The sequence below is a fragment of the Carassius carassius genome, chromosome 7 (genome assembly GCF_963082965.1).
Source record: "Carassius carassius chromosome 7, fCarCar2.1, whole genome shotgun sequence".
In the NCBI taxonomy this organism is placed as follows: domain Eukaryota; kingdom Metazoa; phylum Chordata; class Actinopteri; order Cypriniformes; family Cyprinidae; genus Carassius; species Carassius carassius.
In genome coordinates this window covers 36899010-36907883 of record NC_081761.1, presented here as the reverse complement: position 1 = coordinate 36907883, position 8874 = coordinate 36899010, and the positions used below count along the sequence as shown (strand labels likewise).

Below are 8874 nucleotides of genomic sequence, written 5' to 3'. Positions count from 1 at the left end.
TTCTGTTTGTTAACATCAGGTTTCTTCAAAACCTCTGTTTTGGGGGCTTGAAAACTTAAGCTTTTGAACACGATGCCTGTATCATCTTCATTTAATCAACAAAAACATGAATTACATTTTTGTGCTGTGATCCTTAGTCACCAACTACTGGCCTGCTATGCATAACATAGTATTCATCATAATAGTGTTTTGTTTCTTTTTCTCAAATAATTTTTTTTTTAATTTTACCTTTATTTTTTTGTGCTATTTGACTCATTTTGAATGGTTAATTTCTAAATATCTCATTTGATTAATTCTAATGAATTCTAATGTATTAAATTTATATTATTAATAATATTGCTTGTAATCTGTTACCACAATTGTATTAATTGAATATAGTGTATTATTTTTAACAGTGTGCTTCAACTACGCACACATTTCCTATCATGTATGCCTATGAAAGACAATCGAACCAATCAGAGTAGGTATGGGGCAGGTTGACATGTGCAACCTCGCCTTTATACGCAGGATGCAGCCAGGTGCTTCTCATCTTGTGTAACATAACCAATATTTTTGTATACATTTTACTTTTTTTCTTTTTTCATGTTATTTTACTCATTTTGGATGATTGCTTTTAAGCATCTCATTTGATTAATTCTAATTAATTCTAACGTGTTAAATTGAATTATTAATATTGTTTGTAATCTGTTGCCACAATTTTATTGAGTAAATATAGAGTATCACCTTTTACAGTGTATAATCTCCAGGTTCAGGAAACATCCTCTGTAAAATGTGCTCCACACACATGTATATTTGATTTGAACTGTTCAGGAACAGTAACCACTGCTTTCTAGTTGTGTCCTCTTTTGGAAGCTCAAACAAAGTAGTTTCACTCTCACAACGAAACACAGCATCCCCACGACAACAATACTACAGAGAATCAAAGTTACTCCTTCTTTACGTGAATATTTGGGCAATGTTATGCACATCTACCCACACAGTGATGTAGAAATGTGGGGCCGTGTTTAAATGAGGCATTTTAGGATAGCATGGACAAGTCTTAAATTTATAAAGAATATCTCTTTGGGTTTTTGGCTTTAGTCTTTGCAACTTTAGGGATCTTATGTATTCACAAACAGCTTCTAACACTCCCAAGAGAAATGAAAACTTAAAATCGTATAATATGACTCCTTTAACACACTCCTGTATCTTCACATCATTCATCAGTTTGTTAATTATGATAATCTTCCTCTTTCAGTTCATCATGGTGCTGCTGGGAATCTAGTGTTTGTGATCACAGTGGCATCTGGAGGAGTATTCATCATCATCATTATAATATGTATAATGTAAATAACATAATGAGGAGTATATAAACATTATTTACTTTCAAACTAATGCAGAAGGATATTTAATTACAAATTATATATTTATGAAACCATAAACTGTTTGTTTCCTTTTTGACAGTCAGAGGAAAAGCATGAACAGAAAATTTGCTGTACACGAGTATGAGGTGAGATGATTAATGCACCACACACACACACACACACACCAAAATAAAAAAAATTAACAAACAATATGTATATATTCTCCCTCATTCCCTGTAGAACAATGATCCCAGTATAAGCACATATATGACTCTAGATCTCAAGTCCAGTTCTTCTGATGTGTACAACACACTCACAGTAAGTGAAATCTCAAAAACTACAGCACAATCATGCATTTGCAAAATATTTTTTGCATTAAAAAGTGATTAAATCTATTAAATGATCAATTTGTCTTTCACATAGTCTGTCCATCCCAGAGCTGCTGTTCATCAGTCGGGCTCTTCTGAATATCAGAATCAGACAGTAAGTAGAAGATCCAGAGGTTTTCTCAATATATCCTCAGTAGTCAATGGATATTAAATAGTCTTTTCCTTCTGTTCCAGTATGGATTATATGAGTTATTGCTATTTGTGCAGCAGCAGTATGTCTTAAATACTTACAGTAGAGTATCAGTGTATATATTGCCAGTAGCTAGTTCCTTTACTTACTTCCAGTGTGCAAGAGAAACTTTTAGAAATCTCTTGAAAACTAGTTTGGACATTTTGAAATGAAAATGGTGTTTATACATTTATCTGGATCAATGTAGATGTAGTCTGAGGCTGTCAACACCAGACTTGAGAAAGCATTTTTTATTTATTATTTAAATGTATTATTTTTTTCAGTGTTGGGTAATCACTGGAATCACATTTGATAAATGTGTGGTGCTGTAGAGCTGAGGAAAACACTATAATGTTAAGATGACATTAACTCAAAAGATAATACATGCGGTTCCTTGTTCTGACTCTTGTTCGTTTATTTAACAGGTACGCAGCAGCAATCCAAACATCCTGTATTAACTGTATTAGTTACACATAACACTGACAGGCACAGCAGTTCATACGACACTCACGATTCATGCATTACCTATAATACTCTCTGACTGTCATTACAAACACAGGCATCATTTTGATGATTTTGAGTAGAGACGTATGTTGAGACACTGTCAGTGGGCACTGATTCATTGCAGAGGTTGGGATTCTGGATGGGGTTATTTCCTGTGCCACCCACCTCTACTGCCCACTAGATCCTGTCAGTTCTCTTTTGCCCTTTTTTCTCTCAAGAGTGTTGAAGAATAAGCTGTCTGCCTGTGGTCAAAGTGATGAGATATAATCTTACTCAATATACGTTTTAAATTCTTCTGAACATGTTTCCAGGAACCCAGTTTTATTAATTTATTTTATTTCCTTTATATCTTTGCAATGCAAAAACAAGTAAAACTGTGAAAATGTCAATCTGTGATTCACTGATCAATCTTTTTTTTTTTAAGCATTTTGGGTTTAATTATAAATAAATGCCTTTGGATCATTGTATGATGTCTATAGCTTCTTGTGTGGGCAGCACCCACGAAAAGTAAGAAACATTTCTGTCCGCATGAGCATTTTAAAATACTGTGTTAATCATGTGAAATCAATTTAACGCCTGCTGGACATCAGACTCTTCAGAACACATTAAGAGTTAATGTGTAAATATTAATATGTGAATAATATATGGTTAATATTTCAGTTTCCATTTCAGACACTTTATTTATTCCATAAGTGCCATTCACAAGGCCATGTGGACTAACATAAACAATATAACTGGTGTCAAAAGTATTCACATTCATTACTCAAGTAGAAGTATAAATACTAGGCTACCTGTTTCAGCCGCATAAATGCCCATTGAAAATGAAGCACTTTAGTACAATGCAAATACATTAAAGAACTAGATATATGATGACTAATTGCCTATAAGTATTGTAATCGTGCAAAAAGTCAAACTTCAGAGGCATGTCACCAATAACCTTTAATGGAATGTAATTGACATCCAAGCTTAGCTGCAGGAATCTGCGAGGGCAATGGACAAGAACATTTTTGTACCCAGGGCAGGCTTAGTAACAATTACCCTTGTATGGTTGTCTATTTACAATAAACATTAGTGCAGTCAAAATGAATAATTAATCCAAGTGATTAATCAAAAAATTTAAATTAAAAATAACTCATAATCCTGGTACCTTCTTGATTGATACATTCGCTACATACGTCTGCTATGTCCGGTGTGTAACGAGTTACAAAGTTGGTATAGCCTACTTATCACAACATTGTCAATCAGTTGCCAAAGAGTGTAAAACAAGCAGATATATTACAGTCTGTAATATATATGCATATTATACACTCTTTGGCCACCAGGTGGTATTGTGAGCAAATGAAGCCTCCAAAAATTAACCCTTTTGTAAATCTCTTGGCTGGAAATAGTGATGGCAAGATGAAGCCTCATGAAGCTTTAAGCTTTTCAGCCAAGTTGTTCACCAAAGGGTTGATTTCTGGAAACTTAATTTGCTCACAATATCACCTGGTGGCCAACAAATGTAAAACAAGCAGATATATTACAGGCAGAGGTGTAAAGTCCAGGGGTCAGAAAGTAAAGTTCCTGCCATATTTTGTTCCACCCATGAACTCAGCAGCTGATTTCACCAGAGGAACGAAGTCATTCCTTTTAAAGTCACAAACGAGTCTCAAGTTAAATCCCACAAACACTCATCTCCATGATGGTGGCATCATTTTAAACAATAAATCATCTGATCCTCTGTAATTCTCAATAAAAGCAGATGTTTATCACTAATGCACAATCATCATTTAATTAGTCACTTAATTATCTCACTAACTTTAACTCTTTGATGACTTGGGATTTGACGTGAGACTCGTTTGTGACTTGAAAGGAATGACTTGGTTCCTCCTCTGGTGAAATCAGCTGCTAAGTTAATGGGTGGAACAAAAATATGGCAGGACTTTTACTTTCTGACCCCTGGACCACCTGTGTCTGTAATATATCTGCTTGTCTGTAATATATCTGCTTGTTTTACACTCGTTGGCCACCAGGTGGTATTGTGAGCAAATTAAGTTTCCAGAAATTAACCCTTTTGTGAACCACTTGGCTGAAAATCTCAATGCTTCATGAGGCTTCACCTTGCCATTATTAGCTGTAGCCATCTCCACCATCATCTCTCCTTACTCCCATGATTGATTGATCTCTGAGCTCCCGACATGGGGCCTCCGGGTGGCCTAAGGTAGCAGCTTATATAGCTATATTATGTAGGCAATAATTAAGAATTTCCAATCAACATAAAATGTTATAAAACTGCCTGGAAGAGGATGTGTGCCTATATCATCCTAATGTATGGTGAGGAGAATTTGAGTAGCAAAAGACTCTTCAAGGATCACAGCTGGAGAATTGCAGAGAATAGTTGAGTCTCAGGTTCAGGAATCTAAAAAAAAAAAAAAAAAAAAAAAAAATTGTAAAACAGCACCTACATCACCACATGTTGTTTAGGAGGGTTTCAAGAAAAATTATCCTAGCTCATCCAAAAACAAACTCCAGCATATTCAGTTATCGGACATGACTGGAACTTCAAATGGGACTTGCTTCTATGGTGAGATAAAACTAAAAAAATTGCTTTTTAGCAGCAAACACTCAATATGGGTTTGGTGAACATAGAGATAAAAAGTACCCCATGTGTACAATGAAATATACTGCTTTATTTTTTATGTTGTGGGCCTATATTTCTCATGGAGGTCCTAGACATCTTGTTTAGACACATGTCATGTTTGATTTTATCAAATTACCAACAGATAAAAAATCAGTAAGCGACAGACTCTTATAATGGGCCATGTTTAGATCTTCCAATAGTAATCCAAAAACAAACCTCAACAACAACACAGAAATGAGTCACTGAGCACAAAACCAAGCTTCTGCTACCATTCCAGTCCTCTGACCTGAACCCTACAGAAAATGAGAGGAGTGAACTGAAGAGGAGAAGCTGGGAATCTAAAGGGTCTGGAGTGATTCTGGATGAAGGAAAGGTCTCTGATCTCTTGTCCGGTGTTCTCTAACCTCTTCAGGCATTATAGGAGAACATTTAGACCTGTTAAACTGGCAAAAGGAGGATTCAAAAAGTATAGAATAAAAGGGGGGCATTAATTGTGGCCAATGTGTATTAGAGAAAAACATTTATTTCATAATGATATTTCCCCCATTTGAAATTCTTATTATCCAATGAATAAAGAATTCTTAATTTAGACACACAGACATCAAGAATCAGCGTGAGCATCACAAAAGCATGTTGTAGCCAATAAAAACTCACCCATGCCTCTCATCATGCATTGCGGCATGAATAAATTATTAATTGTCTTTGTAACTTCTTTTATTCTTACTATTTTCTTTTTTTTTTTGCTGTTTTATTGTGACACTTTAGTAGCTTGATTTGTGATGTTCAGAGGTGATCTGTTTATCTGAATATGCTGTTTATCACAGTTGTTGAGATTCATAAGCTGATTCTTGATGTCTGTGTGTGCCTAAAGAAAAGATTCCTTAAAAAAAATAAATAAATTCAAAAGACCCTTTCAAAATGTATAAAAATTTACAACCAATAAAGGGATAATAACTCTAAATGAGTTCAGTGATTTGAGAAGCACCCAGCTGCAGCCTGCAGATTCATAGACATACATGAAAGGAAATTCAATAGTTGGTATAGGACGGAGTATGCTGTTTAAAAAGCTAAAAATGCTGTACAGTTTTACAAAGGCTTCATTATAATGCACAGATGATTAAAGAAAGATAGAAAAATTATGAATTTTATATATTTTTTTGAAAATTTGATTATTTCAAGTCATTACAGTATGAGAAAGGAAATGAAAAGCTGTATCAACATTGTTTTAATTTGTATCTTGACAAGACAATTACACTGTAAAGCCTGACAAGTAACTTAACTCAAACCGTTTGAGTAAACATATCCTTAAAAACCTGACAAATTAGGTTTACTCAAACCATTTGAGGAAACCGATCGCCTTAAACCATTTAAGAACTATGAACTTAATTCAGTTGAGTTCACTGAAAGAAGATATACATTGCAATTAAGTAATTAAGTGATTAATTGAGTGATAATTGTGCATTAGTGATGAACACCTGCTGTTAACAAAACAGAATTAATGAAGAAAAGAGAGAAAGGAACTACAACTGACTTCAGACACAGCCTCACTAAAACCTGACAAGTTATGTTAACTCAAACCATTTGATTAAACCGATTGCCTTAGACCATTTAAGTTTTAAAACTAACAGTTACGAGCAGAGGTGGGAAGTCCAGGGGCCAAATTCGAGAACCGAGGAGCTGATGATACTGTGCATGTGTGATTCAGCGTGAAGCAGACCGACACACAGAGCGTCTGAACCGAACTGATTCTTTTGGTGATTGATTCTGAACTGATTCTGTGCTAATGTTATGAGCGCGAGTAAACCGAAGGCTTGAATCAAGGGCAATCATCGCCAATGATCTCATTACGTCGAGCGCAAAAGAACCGGTGAACCGTTTTCTTCAACTGGTTTATTCAATCGAACTGTCCGAAAGAACTACTGGTGATCGGAAAACCGATGAGACAATCTTTTGTTCATTGTCTGGCTCGGCTCCAGATCAGCTGTATGTCATGTGGGTAAACTGAGACCTGTTCTGAGGAGCATCACTTTATTGACAGCTACACTGCACAATTCAATGGAAAGCCTTAAATCAGATTACCTCATAAAGACTGTAACTTTAATGTTTGATCTTCACAGAAAAGTTGTTCTACTTGAATCACGTGACTGTACCAGACTGCTGCAGGATTAATTTAGGTATCAATAGTGTTGCCATAGAAATGCACAGTTCCCGGTCCAAGGACATGAACAGCTCTATGTCGAACATGGTGTGAACACAGCATATGATCTTTAGTATTTGACAACAGCATTATCTAACTGACTTGATAATGTCTTTATCGATATGTTTCTTACTTTGTTAGGATGCAGCTGACAAGACAGACTCCAGTAAGAATCCACATCTAACCCATCTAGAGCTTGAGCTAAAACTTTGTAATGGATGAACCGACCGATCTCAGGCCCTCATTTATTTTTTAGTTTAACAAATTGGAAAAATAAAACAACTGATAGATTTAACTTGGAATTACACAGACAAATTTTTAATTTAGCCAGTAAAATATTTGTGTGCCCTAAAAAATTAGGGTAATGAATACACATCTATATTTTTTAACTTGAGCCAATGAAAAATTAATAAATTGCCCTAAACTACATGAAAAACTATAAAAATAAATTTCTTAAATGAGAATTTTTTTTTTATTTTTATTAAATCTATATTTTTTTGTTCGGATCAAAAATAAAATTTAAAATAATTGACTTTCTTCAACAAGAAAAATATACTTTGTGCTAAGTTTTATAAAATAGTTTGCATAGACATAGAAAATATTGTAAAGGCCAAGTTGATTATTTTTCATTGACTCAAGTTATAAAATATAGATATCATTTTTATTTTTTTAATTTGATTAATGAAACATTTTTTTCAGTGCATGATTGCTGGATTAGCTGGGCAATCTGTGGCAGCTGGGCAAAGGGCAGCTGTGGCCTAATAGTTAGAGAGTTGGACTTGTTACCTGAAGGTCGCAGGTTTGAGTCTCAATGATGGCAGGAGTTGGAGGTGTGGGGGAGTGAATGAACAGCGCTCTCTTTCACCCTCAATACCCATGACTGAAGTCCCCTTGAGCAAGGCACTGAACCCCCAGTTGCTCCCCGGGCACTGGATTTATACAGTAGCTGCCCACTGCTCTGGGTGTGTGTTCACAGTGTGTTCACTTCTCACTGCTGTGTGTGTGCACTTGGATGGGTTAAATGCAAAGCACCAGTTCTGAGTATGGGTAACAATACTTGGCAAATGTCATGACTTTCACTTTCAGCTGGCTAGCGAGGTAAGTTTCAGTTTAGTTTGCACCAATCCTGGGTTTTAGGTACCATGAAAGTGGTTTGGCTTTTAACAGCATTCATTGACATGGTGACTTGTACTCCATGGTTAACCTGCAAAACTGACACGTCTGACGCAAAAATGTCACTGCCCCAGTTTATCTCGCCCCAAATTAAAGGTCACTACTACTAAAAAAAAAGTTTTACTTAGTTATTTTAAGTGATTTATACAATCATATAATTTATGTTATTATTAATCCATAACACATAGAATGTTTCAGTTGGACGTTTGTGAAACGTTTTTATTTATTTATTTATATGTTAGGCTACTACTTGGGGGAAAAAAAAATTCTGAACATTCAGAAGACATTCAGAAAGTCTCAAAATTGACTGGGAACATTTGCAAAATGTTTTTAGAACACATTTTTGTTAGCTAGGAAAGCATAATGTTAGAAAACAGTTTTGTTTTAAATATGGATTCTGCTCATTAAAAGTGTTGCTGTTTTATTGTCTGCTTCTCTGAAATAATGGTAGAACTGTATAGAAGTACACCACAAAAAAG

The 8874-nt window shown here is 35.1% G+C and overlaps 1 long non-coding RNA gene across 1 annotated transcript; it reads left to right on the top strand.

Moving 5' to 3' along the window:
• The first annotated feature begins 871 nt into the window (after nucleotides 1-871).
• LOC132144134 (uncharacterized) lies at nucleotides 872-2388 on the top strand. The gene is made up of 5 exons (XR_009434325.1): nucleotides 872-1325; nucleotides 1444-1489; nucleotides 1584-1661; nucleotides 1767-1826; nucleotides 2327-2388. It is a non-coding gene; the product is annotated as an uncharacterized LOC132144134 (long non-coding RNA).
• The last annotated feature ends 6486 nt before the right edge of the window (nucleotides 2389-8874 follow it).